At 38.8% G+C, this 16,690-nt stretch overlaps 1 protein-coding gene across 4 annotated transcripts in view; it reads left to right on the top strand.

The window, feature by feature from the left end:
* The first annotated feature begins 3,733 nt into the window (after positions 1 to 3,733).
* LOC105699952 (PDF receptor) overlaps positions 3,734 to 16,690 on the top strand; it is a 39,061-nt gene continuing 26,104 nt past the window's right edge. For all 4 annotated transcript variants that reach the window (XM_012425408.1, XM_023434915.1, XM_023434916.1 and 1 more), the window contains exon 1: positions 3,734 to 3,818. The gene's annotated coding sequence lies outside the window, so the exon portion shown is untranslated. The remainder of the gene's footprint in view (positions 3,819 to 16,690) is intronic.

Below are 16,690 nucleotides of genomic sequence, written 5' to 3' on the forward strand. Positions count from 1 at the left end.
GTTTATGCAAAGTTTCGTCGAAATCCCTCCACTGCTCCTACGAAAAATATTTAAAAAACCGATTTTTCGCTAAACTTTGGGGGGTTGTTTCACCCCTTAAATGTGGACTATTGCAGATATAAAACAACACGTGTCTCTTAGATTTTTGTGTTCTTCAACATATATGAAACTCAATAAGATCGGAGGCGGACACTTGGGAATGTTTCCTTGTGAGTAGTGCGGATCGTCAAGACGTTTATTATTCAGTGATTACATAATTAACTTTTACCGTTGCAACGTGATTGCATGTTTTAGTAAATAGCTTTTCAATACACGGTACAATCGAAAACTATTAGTAAGGGCATAAAATGGTAACTATTAAATATCCGTATGGGCCAAATCTGGTAATCAGGGCTGTAAACGTTAATGCCGAATTTTTGTACCTGCGACTATTTTATTCCACCCTGCAATCCATATTTTAGTCAGATTACACATTACACGTTTTACATTTCCAGCAGAGTAATTATAACTTTTGAAAACCGCTGTCCCCCTACGCTTACAATCTGCCGTTGACACAGTTACCACAATTGGAGTAGTAGTGAAAATTCATTTTACATTTTACTCCATACTAATCCGTGTCCAAAAGCTAGATGGAGAGAAGGCAACATACGAAAGTATTGGTAGTTGCAGAAAATTACATTCTAACTTTTAGCCCCTTGCGGAGGAGCGTCGGCAAATAGCCGCACAAAAGCCTTTATAAAGGAAAAGTCTCGTCCGCAAAGGGTTAACCGATTTTGTCTTCGATCTTTCTCACGTGTATTATTGAGTCGAACAGGAAATCCTGAAAAATGACTTGGAGACTTCTATATATCTACTGGTTTAAAAAAATCTAAAGTTCAATGTTTCAATAAGTATAATTGTTTGTACATGTATGCCGTCGTGGATCGTTTGTAGCTGGACGCTTTTGCTCTACATTTTTTCTTACTATTTGCGGAGACTGACGGATCAGGTTATTATCGGAATTCGAAGTTTCGCGATGTGGAATCGGGTGAAAGATTCGCATCAAAGCGCAAAAACATTGACGTTCTCTCACTTAATTAACGCCAACAGCGGCCGAAATCCGCACTTGGCTAGAATTGCAGTTTCTCTGCCGAGGTGGCATTACGTGCACATCCAGCTGCGTATTTCTCGCGGAAACTTGCTTACCAGGTCATTGTATAGCTGGGGATTTTACTCCCCCAGAATCTCCGAAGTTGTCGAATGGAAACTAATCGGATATATATATATAGCGATGCTCTCATTGAACGGCTGTTTAAATTTTGGAATATTTGGAAAGAGGTGGGATATGTGAAACCGAGTATGTCTATATATAAACCGAGGACCCAATGTCTCTATGATTTATCGCGTGCGCGATACAAGTGGAATTTAATGCTTATAAATATCTGTTCTCTACGGTTGAACTAAGAAAAATTTTAATTGCTTCGATCAAACATTGTTCTGCATCTACGTGCTCTCCCAATTACATTCTCCGGGCATTCCGTGTCCTCCTTCACCGAGCGAGGAAAGGAAAGCGAGACTTCTCGATAGTACAGATATTAGTCCCATTTCCCGGTAATATCCGAGCGGAATTCGGAATTTCGCATCTCCGACTTTCTCTTTCCCTCTCTTTCGTCTTCTCTCAGGTCGTCCTAACTCGAGGCGAGTTGTGGTTTTGCAAAGTTTTAATAGCGAAACTCCCGAGTGTGCTCGACGGGGTAGTTTGCCACTCGTGTCCTGCAAATCATGTCGCGCAGAAGGACTTTTGTCCTTGCAGCAGCTACGGTAATATCGTTCAAAACTGGAATACGAGAAAACCGGAAGGAGAGAGTCGGCAAGAAAGTCGAGGTTGGCTGTGGAGTTTGTCCCCGTCGAAGGTTCGACCCTCCGTTGCACCCGACCGGGCTCTATGCATTTTAATGCTCTCCACGACTCGGATGAGAAGGAGACTTGCGGCATACTTCTGTACCTATAGTTTCACCGAGGGGTACCATTAAGATGAAGTGAGACCCCCCTCAAATCGGTCGATTCGAGTAAGACACTTTTTTTCTAAGGGTATTGGATCGAACCGCCTGAAACATTGACACATGACTCGTGAGCACCTAGGAATTACCCTGACATTTTTAAAATCTGGATAATTGGCATAGAAACATTCTGTACATACGTATATGCTTTGTATATACTTAATCAAATCCAAAGTACTATTCTTGCCAGGTTCGCCAGGTTAAAGAAATCACCTGGGACCCCTTTAATTCAACGTACTTACTCGAGCCGAGGGGGCATTGTTTCCCTTCCTCCCCTTTTTGTTTCTTAATAATGAACTCGATGTGAAGTGAGACCCCCCCTCAAATCGGTCGATTCGAGTAAGACACTTTTTTTCTAAGTTTATTGGACCGAACCGCCGGAAACATTGACACTTTCAAAATCTGGATAATTGGCATAGAAACATTCTGTACATACGTATATGCTCTGTATATACTTAATCAAATCCAAAGTACTATTCTTGCCAGGTTCGCCAGGTCAAAGAAATCACCTGGGACCCCTTTAATTCAACGTACTTACTTGAGCCGAGGGGGCATTGTTTCCCTTCCTCCCCTTTTTGTTTTTTAATAATGAACTCGATTTCCGCGGGCCACTCGGGGATCGGTCGATGGATGGAAAATGGAATGGCATATCGATCCTCGCTTTCCACGAATCCCGTGCTTACTCTACTTCTTCAGGGTACCGATGCACCCGAGGTGCACGTCCTATGCGGTGAATCCCGCAGGTGCATCGAAATTGGCGCGACAGGTGCGCTGACAGGTAAATCGCACAGGGGGTCGACGAGTTCAGGATTCCAGGATTTCGAGAGAATTGAGATCACTGGGATTCCCCGTGATAAACCGATAAGTCCTGTCATCACCTGCGTCCACGTACTTGCGGTGGCCCAATTACGCGAAATTCTCCCCTATACCGTCTCGCTTCGCCTCGCATTCCCCCGAGCGAATGGCGGTTTTCTTTAACCAAAATGGGCCTCTTTACGGAAATAGATAAATCAGAGTACGGAGATATTTTATTTTTAAGCGGATATGATAGTGCCATCCGAAGAGACTATTGTTCATGAAGCTTTTCTTCGAACTGGGTGTGCCGAATCGTTTCAATCTTTACAACGTGGATGTGGAAGCTACAAGGAAGGTCCTGACCCACGTGAAATTTCATTTTTTTTTTTATAATAAATTTTTAACAGATCCATCAACAAATTTTTTAAGCAATTAAAATTTCTTAAGTTTCAGGACCTTCCTTGTACCCTCTATATTTATATTGTAATGTTTGCGTCGATTCGGTGCGCCCAGTTTGGAGAAAAGTTTCATGAACGAAAACTCTTTGGCGCCACTTTCAACCCTTGCAAGGTGTTACGTCGAGTTCTTTTTTCGTCAAATGGTGCGCAATGATATCTTTCTGTTTTTTTTTCTTCAGTTTTTGAGCAGTCATAGTCCTATCGTTTTGAAAGAGCCGAATTGGATTGCAAGAAAATAGACGGGAACATGTTATATATGTATTTACATTTTGCAAGGAATGTCAGTTTAACTTTGACGAAACTTTAACAATTACCGCTTAAAAGTATACGCAATCTTTTTAGGCACTGTCATTGAAAGTATGCTCAAAGGTTGTCGCTGTTTGCTTTGACCAACTACTTCGTGACGTGTTCGCTGAGAAATTAATTTTTTTTTCAGACATTTTGGGGAAAGCCGTCGCATTGATTTCGTTTTTCTACATCTGGAAATAACCAATTGTCTTAAACATCGTCGTCGACAATCAGTCTGGTGAGCATCGTTATTCTTCTTGATAATCGTTTCGCATTGTGCTTCAGGAAGAATTATCTTTTCCTTCTAACATTGAAAATAAATCTTTCACCGACCCAGATTCAGGAGTGACCGATTGTCCGAAACATTGTCGACGACAGATAGCCCGAAGACCGTAATTATTCCTCTTGATAATCGCCTCGTGTTGCGCGAAGAATTCATTTCTTCCTAACAATTTGGAATATAGCTATCGCGTTAATTTAGTCGCTCCGAATTCAGAAATGACCGATTGTCCTGAACCCTGTCATTGACGATAGACTCGAAGACTGTCATCATCTGCCTTGATATCTACTATATAATGAAGTCAACGAATAATGAATTTCTTTTTAACGTTTAGATCAAAACAATCGTATTAATTTCACTATTCTAGATTTAGTAATGATCGATTGTCCTTTACCGGCATTTTTCTTCTTAACCGTTTCATGGTGCGATCGATGAATTCATATCTTTCCTATATTTATGATAGTGCCTTGATATCTACTATATAATGAAGTCAACGAATAATAAATTTCTTTTTAACGTTTAGATCAAAACAATCGTATTCGTTTCACTGTTCTAGATTTAATAATGATCGATTGTCCTTTACCGGCATTTTTCTTCTTGACCGTTTCATGGCGCGATCGATGAATTCATATCTTTCCTATATTTAGAGCGAAGTTATCGGATCGATTTTTTCCTTCTGGAGTTAGGAACATTGTCATTGTCATTACTATTCTCCTTGATGGCCATTTCGTGGCGAATCCCTTTGCATACCGAAGGTAAAGCAATCTCAGGCTAAGTATACGGATGCAAAGTGCTCCTGGGTTGTAACTAGTACGTGCTTGTACGTATATTTACGTGACCGACAAACATGACGTTATGTACGTACATGTATGTTTGCAACAATTCATCGAGCGACCGCTATTGCGAAATACAAAGTCCTTGCGGTTTCAGCTGTACTTGCTGCATGTCTTGCGAGATAATTTAATGCTCCCTAATATTACATAACAAGAGATAGAGAGAAGGGATAAATCCCTAGTAGGGATAATACCTATAATAATGTTAAAGAACAGCTTCAGAAATTCATATATGAAAAGCGCATTAATAATTTGTATAACTTTCGTTTAAGGAAAGATTGTCATTTTTAATCCTTCTCTTTTCTTACCTCAAACCTAAGTGTTTAACAGTTGTTCTTCGTGACAATGAATGACAACGAACAACGATTTTTAAAAAGAGCAAACAGTGCTAATATCTAATAAGAACTCGGGGGTTTCTCGCAAATTTTCCAATGATACATTTTAAGGGAGAATACAAAACAAAGGAGGGTAGAATTCTCGTAACAGTTTACAAGGCACTGATGAATTCCCTTTGGACTTTAAGAAATTGCACGTTACCTCGAAGGTCCGAGTTAATTTGCTATTCAACCGGTCCTACCTTTCGCAACCGTTGATAAGTCGAACCGTTTCTACGACGACTTGATTAAAGTTATCGCTTGGGAAATTCGTCATTACCGTAATCTTCGTATTTTCGTTTTTTTTTCATCGCTCTTTCATTTTGTTGCGTGCGGAACGTGAATACCTGTCCTGTGATTTTGCAGCTTCGCATCTAAGTACTTCACCGATTTGTATGAAATTTTCCTGCTGACTTGTATACAGAAATACACGCATAGAAGTACACTACCAATTTGAATGAAATATTTCTGGTGATATGTGTATAGAAATACACTCTGAGGTTTTTTTATCGAACCATTTTGAAGGGTTAAACTACCCCATATTTCGTGTATAATCTCTAGGGTAAGGTAATTACTTTATTTCAATGAAATTATCCCCATTTTTTAGAGTAAGGGAAATTAGACGAGACATGTTTCGGCTTTTGTATGAAACAAAATTTCTTTACAGTGATAACTACTTAATTTCTAACTTGATGATCACGTCTCGACGGTTGCGGAAAGCATGGATAATCGTTTGGATACAAAATTTATTAATTCGCATCACCTGCGATTCGTCTTTATTAATAGAAAAGTAGTTTCGTGTATAAAATTACGGGTTTTCATTACCGCGGTGATCGTTAATTCGAGTCTTGACTCTCGTGAGAATTCGTAAGCACTTTCGGGAAAGTGTCGAGACACTCTTTATTTAGGAATAATCGAGGAGAGGGATTTGAATTTAGTCGATAAATTATGGCGTCGATTGAAGGTCGTATGGAAGGGCAATCGTCAATGGAGAAGTGCCCTCGAAATCCTCATGAATATTAATTAATTAAATACGGACCGGTTGAATAGAGTTTTAGATTAGGGCTGTTTCCAAATCTGACTACTTGTCGTCTGCTCCAGTTTCTAATGGCGTTAATCCTAATACCCTCTCAATGGCCAATAAATTAGAGAGAATCGATTCCAGGAATGTTCATCGAACCCCTTCGAGTTATCCGTCTGTTTATATGTATGTCATACAGACAGCTGATTTGTACTAATGAATATATTTCCACCTTAAATGGATTTCTCCTTCACCACGTATTAATTAAGTCCAGCCAACTGCGAAAATATTTCTCGAATAGATTTAAATTATTCCGTGTATTGAGTGATCAATATTATTATATTTAGATGCGGATTAAATAAAGAACTTGTTTGCAATTCAAAAGTACACAAATGACACGTCATAAATTGCATCGTTTTTTGTAATAGTTTGCGAGGTACAGAGATCGGGAATTTTACTTGAATTCCTGAACTAGATAATGTTTAAACTTTCTTTCTAATCATCCTTTATTGAAACTTGATCCGGCCGCTAAGTTACAAGTTTCCCTTAGAAGTGTTAAAAGATTCGGAGCGGTTTTTCAGGAAATTAAGATAGCCAAAGTTAAGACCGTTTCTTTTCCACTTTCCAGATTTTCGTCCTCGTTTAATCTTCTTTCAATCCTCTTTTCTCCAAGGGGAGAAAATCCTTACAGTTCAGATAATGAGAGCTTGAAATGGAGTTTGAGTCCATCTTTATTGTCCTTATCCGCGAGCTTTTCAAGATGAAAATCCGAGACGGGAAAATTGTAGAGCAGATCCTACGTCGAGGCTCTCCGCAATTCAATTTCGCATTAATTTCGGAGCCCTCTGTTTTGTCAGTGATATAATAATTGCTAATTAAATAATTTCCCATTTGCTTTCGATTCTCTATAAACCAGAGTTTAGAGAAATCCAACGGATCCGAGAGCCGCTTTGTTGCTCCCTTTATTTAAAATGCGGAACAACGTCGAACACCTTCGACACAGCTTTCACCTTGTGAAGTAACTTTCTTCCATTTCGCAATAAATTGATTTTTCCACTTTCTTGTAATATAATTTTCTCTCCGATAATTCACTTTCCCCCTTGGGAATTTTCACCTGCAATAACGGGTTTCACTATTCACGGCGAAGATGATGCGATTTTTCAGAGGAAATGGAAGCTGGCTCCGACCGCAAATCTTCTTTCCTTTTTCTTTTGTCTTTCTTTATGTCTCTTTTTCGCGTATTGAAATCCGCGTTTCGGGGAGTTCGAAATCCCGATTCACGGTCCGCAGGTAATATCCTCATTTTTCGATGCCTGGAAATGGAAACCATTTCGAAAACGGAGTATCAATGGTTCCAAGCCAGTGCTCCTCGGGAATAACGAGACTTTTTAGGAAATGCCGATAACGTCGTTTTTTTAGTCTTACCGTTTTGGGTCTTCACGTGGCGGATATGTGCGTGTAATTATATTCGAAGTCGTGTACCAACGGGATGCGAGCTATAAGACAATATGCAAATGAATTCTTCTACTAAGGTCGTTTTCTTTTTAAATCAAAGTTTTTTTTACTACTTATCAAGGCAAGTTGAAAACTGCACAATATGGTGAGAGTTCAAAAAGTTCCTTACACGTGCTGTATTTTTGGAAGACCAGCGTGAATTTTAAAATGAAGGTAATTTATTATGTTAGATAAATGTCAAGGGATTGTGATTTTTTACGCAAGTTGAGGGACTTACGATTTGCGAAAAGCATTGAACATTCGATAAATGTTCAGACAAGAGGATTTCATCCTGCTGAACCAAACTGCGATATTACCATTTTCAATATAAATTTTCTTATTCCAGTAGGTCGCTTGAACAGATTTAGTCTGCAAAGCATTGAACGAATTTTCCAACAAGAGGATTTAATCCTGCTGAACCAAACTGAGATATTACCATTTTCAATATAAATTTTCTTATTCCAGTAGGTCGCTAGGACAGATTTAGTCTGCAAAAAGCATTGAACGAATTTTCAGACAAGAGGATTTAATCCTGCTGAACCAAACTGAGATATTACCATTTTCAATATAAATTTTCTTATTCCGGTAGGTCGCTAGAACAGATTTAGTTTGCAAAATCGAATTTCTGAGACACGTAGCCTTGACGACATTCTTTCAGACTTTTGTCAATGTCAAACTTTCATTGGCAGGGGGTTGAAAATAAATCCAGCCGACGTCACGAATTGATGCGACTCCGGCTTGGGCCATTAGTTTGGTCATTAGTTTCGACTCGTCTAAAATATCGAGACTTCATGCTCGGGGTCGCTTTTGAGTTTTTTTTGGGCTGGTGGCCTCTTGCCGCGCAGAGGTACGAGTAATTGCACTCGCGAAAACAATGCAACGTCGACTTTAAGACCTGCTTGCACGGACGAAAGAGGTCAGTTCGCGGAGGCGAAGATAGAAGTTCCCCAAAAGCAGGTCGCTAACAAATAGGCCCGTTTCCTCGAGAACCCAGAGAAACAGAATTCCGTCGAATATCGAAATCGTGTCACGCCGCCAATGTCCCTTCAGAAATTCCCCCAAATAGGCTTTCAAAGTATCGACTTTGCTTCAATTTAAACAATCGCGCATATCTCCCTATCTCCGACTGTCGCGATAAAACTGAAATGTTAATCGAATTCGGTTCATCAATGCCCTGTGATCAAATTTACGTAGATTTCACATTAGTCCTACATTTCATTTCCCTACTTTTCCGAATATTCCTATTGGTGTCACCCACTTAAGGCGATGTGAAACCCCATTCAAATCAGTCGATTCGATTACAACACTTTTTTTTAAGGGTATTAGACCAAACTGTCCGAAACTTTGACACATCACTCCTGATCATCTAAGAATTCTCCTGACACATTTAAAATTTGGATTTTTTTTTTAAATTTTTTAACTCAGCCCAGACCAGAACTAATGGCGTCGAACTCTCATATTTCGATCAATATACAATTATCAAAGGCTCTGATAGGAGAATCGAAAGGGTCAGGACAATTTTACGACAATTTAGAGCACTCTGATAATCGATAAACTCGCATTTGAACGGGATAAAGGCAAAAAAAGTGTTGTATGCGCTTCTATGCCAAAACGATGGTAATACGAGGTCTCGGAGTGAAAATATAATTGACCTGGAAATCACAGATGGCGCAGGGGGTTCCTCTGCAGTCAATTAGGGCCCCAGAAAGCATGAATCCAGAGGATTTCTGGAGTTTTACTTCGATTTCTTTATTATTATTGTACGAAAACGACAGGTGGAGTATGCCGTTTAGTACAATACCCAATATAATTCGACACAGGTGTCAGTATGAAAACCAACATTGGCCACGTAGGTATTTAGAAAAATCTTCTTTATCGACGTCGATCAAGTTCCTCGACGCGTTTCACTTCACCTTAAAGGGGAAAAAAGAGATTTAAAGGGGCCGAATCTCCCCCCCAAGGTTTCCTAAAACTGCCTCCTGAAATTCTTCCCCTGAATTTTCGCCAGATCTCTCGGAAAGCGAACGTGCTATTAAATTATCAGGGCCAATTAAATTTTCAAAAGCCCGAACGCGCGCGGTGAGATGTCCTTTTTCCCTCCGGTTTACTCCGCTCCTTTCGCGGTAGGGACTTGAATCTTATCCCTTATTTTTCGTTTCCTTTTCCTCTTGTTTTCCAGTCGTTACTTAGGCTCTACCTCTTTCTACCTCTCGGCTTTATGGATATATCTACGTTTTGCCTGCCCTCGTGTGCTTTGCTCCGCAATCAGGGCGCGTATTAAAGTGCGGTATGCACGGTACAGAGAGAGGACGTGCATTAAAGGGACCGTCGTCAATGAGTTTTCGCATTGAGGGTTCTGGTTTCTCCTTCGACGAGGATCAAGAAGACATGCTTGCGTCTTCAATGACGAGACTGATTCTTACGCGGCTCATTTTGATATCAAGGAAAACAGAGAGGAAGAAGAGGCTCCATCTTCTTTTGTTTCACCCATGAAAGATAGGAACCTCGACGTGGCTCGAAGTGTCTGCTTTCAGAAATTGTTTAACAATTGTCTGGCGATTGGAAATATTATCAAAGAGCCTCTCGGGGGGTAATGAGATCCCCTTCAAAGAGGTAATGATTATTCCCCCGTGAAAGAATGTTACCCTCACCCCTTAGCGAAGCTCAAACGCGACGAGGCGTTATCTTTTCAATGTTTTTGAATTAAATAAATTAATGTACTAAGAGTTAAATGGAAATTTGAGATAAGTATATGTGTCTGGATCGTGGTATGAACAATTCTGTATACTAAGTCAAGGTAAATCTTCACATTAATCCTGTGTACATTAAAATTCGAAATTCCGATTATCGTTAGACCGCGTAAATGACCCTAATTTGAAATTTTTTACTGAAGTACTTTTCTCGTTCCGTTTCTCTCTGTGTGTCTTTCAACTTTAACGATGCCTGCTATTGCCATAGTAAAATAGAATAATTTTTAAATATTTCTTTGCTAAATATCGCAAGCGACAGATTTTTTTTGATTTCTTGTAGATTTCATTCGAAGATATTTGAAATATGCGTTGAAAATCTCAATGACATATTTAGTTTCAATAATTTATAAACAAATAGAAAAATTATATTTTTTAACTTATTAACATAATAAAAATACATTTTTTACTTCACGACTATTATCGGACCCTTCATTTGACATCAAAAGAGAGATTTTTCTAATATTTTCGTTCCGCCATTTCATTATGGGAGCAAAACATGTGATTTTGATTTTAAATATGTTTAAAACGTTTATAATGTATTCGACAGGTAATATTTAAAAAATACTTGTATCAAAATGAAACGAAATGTTTTGTATATCTGGTAGAAAAATATTATGAAAACACATGGAGGTATTATATAAATATTATAGAGATAATATTCTAAAGTAAACGTTTTGCAAATATTTCAAATGTCTGCTAAATATTTACAAAATGTACGATATTCGTTAAATATATAGAAAATGTAGGACAAATATTTTGTGCTACTAGGGTGGCAATATTTCAGGGAAAGGGTAATTCGAGGAGCTCTGACAAATAAATGGACTGGAATTGCCGGGGCAGGTGCGCAACGTCGGACAGTAACCGCGCAAGTGCGCAATCGAACTCTCGTAAAGTGAACCAGAAGGTGTCATTGTGTGAGACTCGTTGCAATCTGCTTCGGCTGTGAACCAAGCTCATTTGAGAATCGGCCAAATTGAACGTTTTTTTCTTTTTTTTTTTTTCGAATGAAAGAGACCGCGCGGGTCGTTTGTATCGGCCACAGAACTTGTACGAGAATGGCGCTGCAGCGAACCCGACACTTTTTGTTTCGAAGGACCCGATTTAATTTTCGTGTCGCATGAAAGTTTTATCAGCGGCAAATGTGCCGATATTAAAGATCTTTAAAAAGATAAAGAGAAAGAGGACAGGCCTGGGGTTCCAACAGGGAAATTCGACGGGACAAATCGGAGAATTTTAGAATTCAGGAGACACAATTTCGTAGTCGAGAATTTGCATACTAACGTGTCACTTTTATTTGAACGATTCCTACGTGAGTTTCGCTTCGTATGGAAGTTTTATAAGCTGTAAGAGTGCCAATGTTGAGGTTCGTTAAACGGATAAAGAGACGCAAGTGAAATTCTAGGATTCTAGGGAAGGAAAGTTGAAATTAAATTGGAGAACTTTTGCGAATCTAATAATTTTCGCGATTGCGAATTCGCGTAGAACGTATTTCATTTGGATGATTCTGATCTGATTTTAGCTACATATAGGAATTTTATAACTGATAAGTGTGCAGAAATTGACAATTTTTTAAAAAATAGCAGGAGGAAGGACTATATGGCGAGTGATGTTTGTCGGGATGTATTGGACTATTTTCATAATCTCGAAATAGCGTATTAAATCCTTACCGTTGCTTGGAATATTTTCACCTGATTTCTATGACAAATGTAATTATTATTGTCGAAATGACTACCAAAATTGAAGAAGGAAAATTTTTAGGAAAAACGAAATTTACAAAGGGAGACGAAACGATGTTTAACATCCAAGAGGCAAGTTTCGGAGTTATATGCAAACTGACATGCGAATTCGTTACTTTCATTTTAAAGAATGTTAACCGATTTTCGTGTCGAGCTGAAGTATGTTGGTATTTAAATTTCTAAAAAGAAAGAAAGTATATCAAATGCAAGGGTAATCAGCGTTGAAATTTGTGAGAGCAATTTGAACCACTTTTGGGATCCAAAACCGACGAACTATATACACTCGCAAATTCGTAATCAACACTATTACTTCCTTTCGAAGGGTCTGGTTTCATTTCCATGCGTGAAAGTTTCATACTTGGGAAATGTGATGAAATTGAAATTCCTATAAAGAGAAAAGGCAAGGCCAAATACCAGGTTATATCCAGTGACCTGTATATGGTATTAAATTCCCCCGCACTAAAATCGATATTACACTTCCTCGGTCTGCAATCTCCAAACTTTGAGAAAATTTTCAAATTCTTGCGGAGTGTGGACACTCGGCTGAGGTTTGGCTTTAAACATTCATGCCTCCGCCAGAAATTCCAGGACACGTGATAACTTGGCAGCGCGTTGTCACTTGGGGTGACAGGTGGTAAAAATCTAGATTTGGGGGATAAAAAACGCACCGGGATTAAAAATAACATTTCCACCTCCTCTGGGACGAGACGTCGCGGTTTGGACGGGTGCAAAGGGAATTTCTCACGTTTCGAAAATCCGACCTCGCTCGGACATTTCGACGTCGCAAGAGCGACGTGAAAGCGACGCGAAAAGGGTCCTGAGAGGACCCGAAGAGGACGAAAAAAATACGCAAATAGAGGTGCGCAGGTGTAATCGGAGCAGGTCGTGATTACACGGCGACGCGACTTTCCCACCTGCAGCGTGGTCGCCCTTAATCGCGGGAAAATTCTGTTCAATTAGCATTCCCGGTCGGTCGGGTCGTGGCTTTTCGAAAAAGGCTAACACGACTTTCCCTGTGTGTCGGAAACGCGTACGAAGGCGTTGAAGTAGTACAATAGGAGCATTAGTCAGACATTAGGTACGCCTAGCCGGCATTTCGTATGCAAAGCTTTGATGCCGGTTTGCGATTTTATAAAATTTAGAATTCTTTCCCTCGGCTGAAATTCGGGGAACATAGAAGCTTGAAAAAAGATCTCGTGGACGAATTTGAGCGATGCAAGCCAGGAATTGTATGGAAGTTTTCAATTCTTCTCCATGGGTGTTAGGTACAAAAAAACTTGTGATGGATGTAACATGGTTTTGCAATTGAATTTTCGCGATACCGGTTGGCCGATTTATGAAATGCGATATTCCTTTTCGAAAAAGGCTAACACGACTTTCCCTGTGTGTCGGAAACGCGTACGAAGGCGTTGAAGTAGTACAATAGGAGCATTAGTCAGACATTAGGTACGCCTAGCCGGCATTTCGTATGCAAAGCTTTGATGCCGGTTTGCGATTTTATAAAATTTAGAATTCATTCCCTCGGCTGAAATTCGGGGAACATAGAAGCTTGAAAAAAGATCTCGTGGACGAATTTGAGCGATGCAAGCCAGGAATTGTATGGAATTTTTCAATTCTTCTCCATGGGTTTTAGGCGCAAAAAACTTGTGAAGGTTGCAACGAGGCTTTGCAATTGAATTTTCGCGATACCGGTTCTCGGTATTTACAGGGTTTGCGAGAAAATAGATTACGCGAAGAGGCAAAATTGCCAGTAATCGATTTAATCCTCCTATAGGTCGAAACTACGGATTCGGCGAACACTGTATGTAGGGCGATGCAATTCTGACCTACAAAAAGTCGTCCTTGCAGCTAGATACCTCGTCCCTTTATCGATTGTCCGATTTCGTCACAAAATTTGGGATGTGGACCTTGAATGAAAAAAAGATTACCCTTCTACCTCTTAGCCGAATTACTTATCACAGTCACTCTGAATCAATTTTTCATTTTACGTAAAAACGAATCGTGCACACAGGTAAACTCATTCAGTATTTTTTTCAGGTATTTCCTACAATTCGAAGGCAGGCCCTAATTTAAATACATAGACTCCAATATCAATTGCCGATTATAAAATCAGGGTACTCCTCCTACGAAATGAAAATTTGTTACCAGTTTCTTAGTATTAGTATTCTTTTTTTAAAGACCTCATAATAAACCCTATAATTATCAAGACCATCAAAATGACTAGGCCACCAAAGACAAAAAATCCACCGGTAGTTCTACTCTTAACAAACAACCTAAACGGTAAAAAGTAATTTTCGAAAGGATCTATCGGAGAATAAAAACAGATATTTCCATTTATTATTTATTATTTCCTTATTTCGCCTTCTTTATTATTTCTTTGTGCGTAGGAATGGAAATTCTAGGGGATTCCAAGGGGTTTACGAAATAAATCCTCAGATTTGTGGATAATATCGAGCCATGTGTCGCTTCGCTTTTGCACAGATGCACATTGATAAGCTGTCGATAATTAATCGACGCGCAATGTCGTGCATATGACGCAACGAGACTCTCGGTTTAATTCGACATTGACCTTTCAAAATTACGTCATGTCGTAAACGATTTCCTCTTACGGCGGCTTGGCATTGAGATCGGTAATTAGCGAGTTTTCGCCCCTCTAGATGTGTCGCCTAATGAACCTAAACGCTTGCACTCGACGTGCATGTGATTGGCAACCACGGTTGCACTTTGACATGCAGCTGTTGCACACACAACACTGTCTGATTTCCTCTTGTCCCTCGCAAGACGAGATTTGCCGGGGATTTTGAATCAAAGGTGCCGGGAAATTAATTTAATAGAACATCCCCGTTTTATCCAATTTATCGTTTTATCGCAATTTTTCGTTACTAAGCGGCGAATTTTGAGATACGATTTAATAAAAATGACAGAATTTTTATTTAATGGAAAGAGGTGGTTCGTTCCTTCGGTTTTTCTTTCATTTTTTAAATGATTAATTAGCGGAGGGATTGATATTATTTAACAGATACATTTATCGGGATTTAATCCTAGAAATGGTTTGAAATGTTGACATATGTTTTGGCGATACTGGCTTAATTGGTATTAGGGATGATTTTGGGATTAATGTTGTTATTGCCATTATGGTGAATAGGTGCGTAGGCTTTTGTAACTTCGGATATATCAGTGGAGTGGGTAGGTGAGTAATGAGCACTAATGAATCCTTTGCTCAGCGTAATGAATTCAGTACACCTGCGCAATATTATACGACAAGAATCATAAGCGATGAGGTTTGCAAATACAGGGAAGATTATTAAACAGCACTAAGATTGCCCGTCTTCCCATTTATGATACCATCAATTTTCCTACCGCATCCCTTTGCATTTTTACCTTTCTTTATCTTCTTATTTTTTTTCTTTACCTATTTAAGGAAGTTAAATAATTTTCCCTCGAACATAGAACATTTATAATCATATTTTATAAGTATAACACTAGTTATTGAAATTTTACAAGATTTTCATCAAAACTTTATTGTGATCTTTCTCTACTTTATCGGTTTTACTAGATAAGAAGGACGGCGATTTCTTTCAGAATTATATCCTCCCAACATACGAATTGAAATAATTTTCACAAGTTAAATAAACTGGGTATAATATTTTATTATTTGTTCATTATCTTTTTATTTTAATGTTATAATATTTTGCGAAACGTTAATCTGTAATGAGATGTCATTACTTCACGTTCGCTGCGAAATCGATGACCTTCTTAGAAGTTGATTAAATTGCATGTATGTCATTTAAAATTATCCGAGGAAATTCAATGAAGAGTAATACCAGAATCTCGAAAGCTCACGTTTGGGAATGGAATTTGTCGCCATTTGATTTCAGGAAAGTTATCACTTAAATCTGACAAACCGACTTTGGATTTTCCATTGAAACTCTTTTTACCTCCTTCGATCTTCCCTTTCATAAGGAAAGTTTCGTCGGGGGTGAAGTCTCCGGTTTTCTGTACCCACCGATGAGAAAATTCCGGAATTTCTTCCATCAATGCCGATCACGAAAGAAATTCTGATTTAGAGTTTCATACTTGAATAAGCCTTTTTGTTCCTGTTCTTGCCCAATGAATTATAATCACAGCCGTTCATAATCCTTACTTACAAATTACCGAATAGGTTTCCGAAAGAAAAAAAAATTACCAAAGGCCGGATAGATTTCACGAAACTTTCATATTTTTATTTCAAATGCGCAGAAATTCCTGCGTAATATTGTCAATAGAGTAAACAATTACAAGCGACGACGTAAAAGAATTCATTTCGAAAATGAATATTTCCTTGAATTGTAGCCGATTTATTCGTTAATAAAATGTCGCGAATATTGTTAGGGTCTTTACCTAATATTATTACCTGTTATCTTTAATTAGGTTGTCAGAAAACGACAGAACTTTTAGATTGACATAGTAAATACCATTGGTTTTGATTTTGGGAGACATGACCGGGTAGGAATGCAGCAGACTTGATCAACTTCCTCTCCATTAATTACTTTGACATCCACGCCAATCAATGGTAATCCATTAACTCAATGACCCGTATTTAAGACCGTTTCAATGAAAGGTGAACTCTATGTTCACTTGAG

The sequence above is a fragment of the Orussus abietinus genome, unplaced genomic scaffold (assembly GCF_000612105.2).
Source record: "Orussus abietinus isolate OABI.00-Male unplaced genomic scaffold, Oabi_2.0 scaffold61, whole genome shotgun sequence".
Classification (NCBI taxonomy): domain Eukaryota; kingdom Metazoa; phylum Arthropoda; class Insecta; order Hymenoptera; family Orussidae; genus Orussus; species Orussus abietinus.